Consider the following 8,954-nt stretch of genomic DNA (forward strand, 5'->3'; position numbering starts at 1 on the left):
GTTCTTTATAATTATTAACAGATATGTGAAACTTGTACCGAAGAGAGCTCCCGTTTAATTATCTCTGATTAATTATATAAAGCATGCGAGAGATGCATTTCCTTCTGCTAGAATGTGCAACTTGACTCTATATTCCCTGCAAATGTTGCTTTCTGAAGTACGCTCGAAGAAATTTATGGCTTAACATAACAAACATTAAGATATCAGAATTCCTCATAATATTTCTGTGCGTACTTTCAGAGATAATCCAAACAATGCAAGATTAATTCAGAAATTATCCATTTTGTAACACAATGTATATTTCTGTGCGGAATACTTTTGCAACAAAGTAAGGAGCAGATGTCAATTCCCGGCATCGTGTTAATAAGGCGAGCTCTCTTAATATGGTACGGACGACTAAGAGAGCAGGATCTCAGTTGTACTCTTGAATCGGGCTTCAAGGGGTCTTTTCTGTCGCTCGACGACGATTACTTCTTCAGCATATGTACTTCAGGTTTCTCCGTGTACCCGCAGGAAATTTCTAACGGTATGCTCCACGTATGTATACATTAGAAATTATTTACGATTATTTCGCGTGAGGTTACCCGCGGAGTAAATGGAACTTTGAGTGACGAGAATATTTAATAAAAAGTATTATTTTTTGTTAATAAAAGATGTGCGAGAGAATGAGTTCTTCTTGTTTCTTCGATATCTGAAAGGTAACGGTATCCTAGTGTTATAGTCGTGAAATGTTTTATTGCTAATAAATTTTGAATTACGATCCGAAAAGGATTATATATTTCGCTTTAAGCTTATAATGTAAAATTTATTCTCATTATATTTTATTTGTGAGCAATAATAATTTTATAATATTTATAGTAAAATTTGCTATATTATTAATTGTTTATAAAAAGATATCAAAACTGACATATCATTTTGTTTTTAGCTTTAAATTAAAAGTTTAAAATATGAAAATTTATATATCCACAGGAAAGAGTATTAAAGATATTGTTTTAAAAAATGTATTGTTTATTATTTTTTCTCTATTAATTTTCCGATATTTTGCTTCTTTTATCTCTATTCTATTGTATTATTTTCTGTATTTCTCATACAGAGAGTAGTTAAGATACAGCGAAATATTATTCTTGCCACTGTTCTATCGATTTATCCTAACATGAATAATGCACGACATTGCCTTTTTTTGCTTTCCAGTCCATTAGTTTGTTTCTTTTAAATTTCTATCCAGAAGAATTAAACTTCTAGAATAGCATATATATATAAGCGTCTCACCCTATATTTTTTCAAGCCGTCGCGCGTCGACTGGCGCCAACTTAGCGGCGACTGCGCGAACCTCAAAACCGGCTTCCCCTACTCCGCCGCGGGAGTGTTGGAGAGAGACGCGTGGAGCTACATCGTACGCGTCTCATGCTCTCAGTCGGCGTTTGGCTGCCAGCCCTTTGAACGTGAGATTCGGTTTCGCTTTTTTCGCGCTCGCGTACGCACGTAAACAAACAAGAGTTAGGCGCGTCGTGTCGATTCCCTAACAAGTGTCGCGTCTATTATCGCTCAGTCAGTGTGATCGCGTCGTCGGATTTCAACGGATGGACATTTCCATGGATATTTAGCGCGTCGCGAAGTTGCAGTGATACTACATCGCGTTTTTTCATGGTTCGTGCATCAAGTACCGGTTCGCAGGGCTTGACACGGGACTCAGTCGTGCGTCGAGGATCAACGTCGCTATGGAGCTGCAGGATTGCTAATTGAGCTTTCTCTCTTCGCGAAGTCGGTGAGTAACGAGTAATGTGTAATGCATAACGTGCATCGATCCGGCAACGCGACCGATCATTAGCGCGGCCATTGTGTATAGGACGGGATTTATCTCGCCGGTTTCTCTTCTCGCGTCTTGGGATTTTCGATCGCGATTGATTAAATACCGGTGTGCTCGTCGCGTGTGTATAATTCGCGATGGATTCGCGTCTTCCTGAAATTCCGCATATCTATATGATGGTCGTGATTTGTTGTTTCTTTGGGAGATAAAAAGCGCGCGAACGACCGCGTGGTACAGTCTGAAGGTTGCCGCGGCGACTTATACGTTTAAATTTCAAATATGTGTAAAGTGCTTTGCGATAATAACTATTATCGCATTTCGCGTCAATGCTTTTTTTCGATTAATATATTATGTTTTATACGAATAGCGATAGCTCTCGTCGTAAATGAATTAAATTTGTATCGTAAATCGAGTTTATGATGTCATTGATTTATTCCCACTGGCGATCAAAAATATTTGTTGTTGATTTTTTATTAACGATTATTAAAATTATTACGCGAATGTGGTCAGTGAATTATTGATATCATTTTGTATTATTGATATCATTTTTGTATTATATATGCTGCATGTTGATACTCTTTTTATTAATCAGTGCTGTCAATATTGTTTAATGTTACAAGGATATAAATAATATTATCAACGTTATTTGATATTATTAATACATTTGGCTTTATTGCGTAATAATATTACAAACGTTATTTAATATCCGTAACACGCGATATTTTCATACGTACGATTAAATATATCCATACATCAATGCGTGAATGAATAGGACGTCGAAAAGTAAAAGAAAAGTATCATTCTCCCGTTTCTCATTGTGACCGAACACGAGACGTTTGTATTCTTTCGTCAACGTCGTTCTTGAGTAAACATTCGGGATGAAGGGTAGACTGTTTTTACATACATCGTATCTTTCATTAGCGCTTTTACATCCTTCGACGCGTCGTCGTTCGCGCGCGAGATTCCATCGTATACCGGGTGTCCGATACTTCGCTATCCGATATCAAAATAGAGCGGCTCTGGCATTTAATGATCCAGTTAGTCCAATTCCCTTCGGTCACTTTGTTTATGGCAATGTATTAGAGCTTCGCCAGTTCATTGCGCATCTCTCTCTCTCTCTCTCTCTCTCTCTCTCTCTCTCTCGTTCTTTTTCGCTTTAAACGGAGCCGGGCCGCCTTCGGAGCGGTACAAATCACGAACAACGACAGAGGTCGTAATCCCGAGAGTTTGGATCGGGCAATACGAGAGTGTCGAGGAGCGATATATATTTCCTCCCGAGGCGTGGTGATTAGCGCGATGGTAATAATTTTGACGCATGGTTAGGCGTACTTAATGTTGCGGTCGCGTATTTATTCGCTTGTGCGCTTATATGCTGTTTTTCGAGACACACGGTATACGAGAGAACGTGCTATCCCTCGAGCATCGCGATCGTGTTATTCGACGATCGAGAAACTGAATGCGTATAAATGGTAACGTCATCGTGTTTTTCTTCTTCTTTTTTTTTTTTTGTTTTATACGAATAGCGATAGCTCTCGTCGTAAATGAATTAAATTTGTATCGTAAATCGAGTTTATGATGTCATTGATTTATTCCCACTGGCGATCAAAAATATTTGTTGTTGATTTTTTATTAACGATTATTAAAATTATTACGCGAATGTGGTCAGTGAATTATTGATATCATTTTGTATTATTGATATCATTTTTGTATTATATATGCTGCATGTTGATACTCTTTTTATTAATCAGTGCTGTCAATATTGTTTAATGTTACAAGGATATAAATAATATTATCAACGTTATTTGATATTATTAATACATTTGGCTTTATTGCGTAATAATATTACAAACGTTATTTAATATCCGTAACACGCGATATTTTCATACGTACGATTAAATATATCCATACATCAATGCGTGAATGAATAGGACGTCGAAAAGTAAAAGAAAAGTATCATTCTCCCGTTTCTCATTGTGACCGAACACGAGACGTTTGTATTCTTTCGTCAACGTCGTTCTTGAGTAAACATTCGGGATGAAGGGTAGACTGTTTTTACATACATCGTATCTTTCATTAGCGCTTTTACATCCTTCGACGCGTCGTCGTTCGCGCGCGAGATTCCATCGTATACCGGGTGTCCGATACTTCGCTATCCGATATCAAAATAGAGCGGCTCTGGCATTTAATGATCCAGTTAGTCCAATTCCCTTCGGTCACTTTGTTTATGGCAATGTATTAGAGCCTCGCCAGTTCATTGCGCATCTCTCTCTCTCTCTCTCGTTCTTTTTCGCTTTAAACGGAGCCGGGCCGCCTTCGGAGCGGTACAAATCACGAACAACGACAGAGGTCGTAATCCCGAGAGTTTGGATCGGGCAATACGAGAGTGTCGAGGAGCGATATATATTTCCTCCCGAGGCGTGGTGATTAGCGCGATGGTAATAATTTTGACGCATGGTTAGGCGTACTTAATGTTGCGGTCGCGTATTTATTCGCTTGTGCGCTTATATGCTGTTTTTCGAGACACACGGTATACGAGAGAACGTGCTATCCCTCGAGCATCGCGATCGTGTTATTCGACGATCGAGAAACTGAATGCGTATAAATGGTAACGTCATCGTGTTTTTCTTCTTCTTTTTTTTTTTTTTAATAAGGATTCTAGCCCGAGAAATTATTTGAGCAATAGAGGATTAAGATTCGATCTCTGTGGAAATTAACGAGACTTATACACATCTTGGCTATTATTAAATCTTGCCGAATATTTATCGAGACTAGCGCTCGTATTTTCAAAGCAAACTTGATCCGGAGATACTTGACATACATCGATACGTTTTTTTCCGATCTCATCTGTCGTTTAACTCGAAGACTACATCTCTCTTTTTTTTTCTGTGTATGACATATGATTATTATTCGATCATTCCATAGGCTATAGAGAATATATTCATAATCTTCTTTTACAAGCAGTGTATATATACATGGAAAACAATCTATAACATGAGAATCATCTCCCTATACTTAGAAATATTAATAATATATTAAAAAACATGATTTTTTAAAAACTATTGCTGGGTTTAAATAATATTGTAGCTAAGTATCTGAGAGCACCCACTTTGTGTTTTTTACATTAATTATTAATAGCAGATTAATTATTGATGTAGAAAAATTACATATACACAATGCATCGGTCGATCGATACGAGGAAGTCGTTGTCGAAGACGTAACCCCCTTGCTTTCTGCGCGACCTATAAAAATTTATATAAAAGTCTCGGACGCAGCGCGACTTGTCGTGAGGTCATGAATAATTTATCGGAGCGCGTCCCCATCGTTTCGTGCGAGCAGAAAAGAGAAAGAGAGAAGGAGAAAGACGTCGTGCCGTTTATACGATTCAGAGGTCTGGATTTCTCTGGCCCCCTCCGCGCACGACCCTTTGTCGAATAACAATAACAGACGTGGATTGCGTTTAATTGGTGCCACAGATTATGGAACGCGCGCCGCGTAAACGTAAGCTTTGGGGTGGTTGTATTTTAGTCGTAAAGTATACTATAAACAAATCTTTTACTAACTGTTAAATACGATGATGGGAAACGCGAGACGCGAATTATGAATCTTTCACGGCATGAGAATGTTTAATGCATTCTAATATTGTATAAAATTATATGTCATGTATATTTTAAACATCCAATTTATACAAAAAATTTTATTAGATTTTATCTCATTTCTTATTTATTATTATTATTTATAGCAATTTAGAATCTTAACAATTTGAAATAATTAAATTGATTAATTGCGTGACATTTAAATTAGTTTCTACACAATTGGAAAATTTGGCTTAAATTTAACACAAAATAAATTTTCAAACTTTATAGTAATTTGAAATAAATTTTTTGTAAAATCAATATATTTTTAATGATAAAATTAACTTAGAAAAGAATTATTGACGGTCTGTAGTCACTCTCACTTCCATTATGCAATAAAATAAAAATTTTGTTCTGTAAATTTTAACAGATAAATCCTGTCATTAATAATGTGAAACGTATCTATTGTGTAAAATTAAAAAATATGTGCACATTGTTTTTACACTTTCTTTCAATGGTTTTAATAATTTAACATTTGAGTTCAATTAACACAACAGAGCAATATGTAAAATTAACACATGAACGCGTTAAATATTTAAGACAAATTTTAACCGGCATATTTTTTAACAAGATAAATTTTCCAACTGTGTAGAGCCTATCTACGTACGTTTATGCGTTAATCGAGACATTTACGTGTTAATCTTTACGAGTATCTCGTGGACGCGGACATCGCGAGCGGAATACGTGAGGCCCCAGATACAATGTGATGCGGCCCCAACGTGAAATCTACGCCGAGATACATGCGCAATTCGCGTGCAGCGTGCTCAAAACACGCTGCACGTCGCGTCGTGTCGCACTCGGTCTGCATGTTGCGCTGCTTTAGCATTACCCGGCTGTCTAGATGTAATGGCCTGTCGGACTGATGGGTACACGTAACGGCATGGCGGCAGCGCGAGATAAAAAGGCCATAATTTATACCATTCGCTTTACACATCCGTTTATTAACGCGCGTATTTCTGCTTGCGTTATATCTGGACATGGGGAACCTAATGATTTATACAGTTGAATAGACGAAAATCAGGACATAATGTATGTGTGTATATGTGTATGAAGAGCTTATCCTTCCCGAATATTGTAATTAATGGAAGGATACGACGGTTATTTTTTTAGGTACATTGTAAGAGAGTCGTGAAAGATTTTCAGATTTAAGATTTTTGATGAACAAGTACTTGGAGATCATTATATTGACGGATGTTGAACCCAAGCAGGTATCCGAAGAAATATCCGGGTCAAGCAGGTAGCCTGAAAACATAAATTTTGAAACAACGTAGTTTTATAATGAATGAATATATATTTTCTCTTGTGAAATAAGCTTTATATAAATTTTTGTAGAGCATTATAAAAAAATTTCAGGATCTCTGAAAAGAGCTAATGCCCCGCATATATAATTTAACTGCATATTATTGTATTTTTTAACATTTTTTGCAATTAATACACATAGAATATTAAATTGAAGTATATGAATCAGAATAACCAACTATATATATATATTACATTAGAAACCAAGGGAAAAATAAAATAGGAATTACATTGACAGATTAAAAAATAAAATATTCATTCAGAACACATGAGAAACAAATAAAAAAAGAGATATATTTATTTATATAAATTTTATTCAGATTTCATAGAGAGAAAGAGAGATAATTTAATACTAATGCGAATAATTTTACGATGAGAGAGATGCGACGTCGATGATAATTTCTCCGTGCAGTATCACGCGTGCATAAATTTCTATCGACGACGAGCGCGCTAATCGGACGGTGCACTTATCGCGGAAAAAGTAACGGTAAGAGGGCGACGAGAGGAGAGGAGAAGAGATCAGGCGTGTCCAAAGTTATCTCGCCATGTCGAAGAAAGACTTTCGCAACATGCCGTTCTCACGACATAAATTAAAATCCGCCACGAGTCGGTCCTTACCTATCTACCTACCTTACCTTACCTTACCTTATTTTACCGCTTCGAGTTTTGTGGTCGCAAACACGTCGGACGGTACACAATCTGGCCGATTCCCTCATGACTCGTGCCGATCCTAATCTCCGGCGGATAGACATTATAGGAGCACTTCGGTATCGTAATAGGATTATACGGGGTATTAAGAATAGCACGAGGAGACAGTGTCTCTTGAGCATTTCCTGCCGTGCCCTTCTAATCTCGGTTAATCCACCGTCTACCTACGTGTACGCGAACACGGGAAAAGAGTTTTGTCAAAGTTATCTTGTAAATACATTTTTATTTTAGATTATTTATCTTACCTTTTTAAAATAATACGCGCTAATAGTTCTTCAGAGGCAAAGTTTCACTCGTAATTATATACCCACAGGAATAATTAAAATCTAACGAGGTTAATTTCGTTGCAATTATTGAGTCTTTAAAATTGTATTAAGTTTTCGCATTTCTGAGTTTCGTAATTACTAAATTTGTGTTACATCCAATTAAAATTTCGCCGTTTTATACACCCCCGCGTTTTATATAATCCCGCGCTTAGCTCGGATCCTGGTGATCGTAATTAAAAACCGCCCGGTTTTCTCGAGGCCGAGGAAAATATCTGGTTTCTTTAAATCCCCAGAGCTCTCGTTCTCTGTTGCGTGTAAAAAAGCTTTATCTCTACCCCGCTTAGATTAGGCGTGCGTTCGCGCGCTGACGGTACGACGAATTCGAGACGATCAAAGGGAAGCCGGTGTGTCGTGACGGGTATTATATTCCCCGGGATGATGACGAATCTCTCATATTTGTGAGCGCTGGCTCGAATACCGTGGTGTCATGTAAATTTAAAGCCATACGAAACTTTCGCTCGTTTCGACGGTAATTTCGCTGACCGCGGGAACGCTAATATATTCAACGTTGGAAAAAAACACATTCGTAAAATCGGCGCCTCGTTAAGTTACGCGCGATAATTAAGTATTACGTTGAATGTAAACATTTCGCTCTCCATTTTAAGAAGTTGGAAAAATTGAGAAATTACACAATATATTTTTCTTATTTCTTCATGCATATCAACATCTTGGGACAATAATTGGCAGCGATATTCCGTGTGATTAAAGGATACATTTATAACGGTATCTATGTAACGGTATATCATAATCTAGAGTACATCTACTGCTTTCGAGATATATCGAATATATATTTGTAAATGCTGTAAAGTTTGTCGTAACGTTTCCTATAAATTTCCATATTTTATACTTTACTGCTCGGTCCATATTTTTTTTAGATTTTAATTTCTATCAGCTACATCATAAAGGGTTAACATAAAAATCATCGTAAAAATATATTATTCTATATATTATTCTTCTTCGCGAGACCGAGGCCCGAGCTGTAAACGTTGATCGAAATCGTTTTTCGGACGGGTATCGATATCGACCCGCTCCTACAACGTGATTTAGTGTTCGTGACCCTCTTTGCGGCGTCTACGCCACTGCGGTGTCTCAAGACGATATCCAGGCCTTACCGAAGGGCCGTTTTTTTTTTTTTTTTTTTTTCCCGAACCAAGGCTCGAACGGCCGGGGGTCCCCCCTGTT

At 37.3% G+C, this 8,954-nt stretch overlaps 1 protein-coding gene across 1 annotated transcript in view; it reads left to right on the top strand.

The window, feature by feature from the left end:
* Window positions 1-1,417: 1,417 nt before the first annotated feature.
* The window catches only part of LOC115237956 (semaphorin-5A), an 88,614-nt gene continuing 81,077 nt past the window's right edge, over window positions 1,418-8,954 (top strand). The window contains exon 1 of the mRNA XM_029811364.1: window positions 1,418-1,765. The gene's annotated coding sequence lies outside the window, so the exon portion shown is untranslated. The remainder of the gene's footprint in view (window positions 1,766-8,954) is intronic.

Source organism: Formica exsecta, unplaced genomic scaffold (genome assembly GCF_003651465.1).
Source record: "Formica exsecta isolate Colony F162 unplaced genomic scaffold, ASM365146v1 scaffold314, whole genome shotgun sequence".
In the NCBI taxonomy this organism is placed as follows: Eukaryota; Metazoa; Arthropoda; class Insecta; order Hymenoptera; family Formicidae; genus Formica; species Formica exsecta.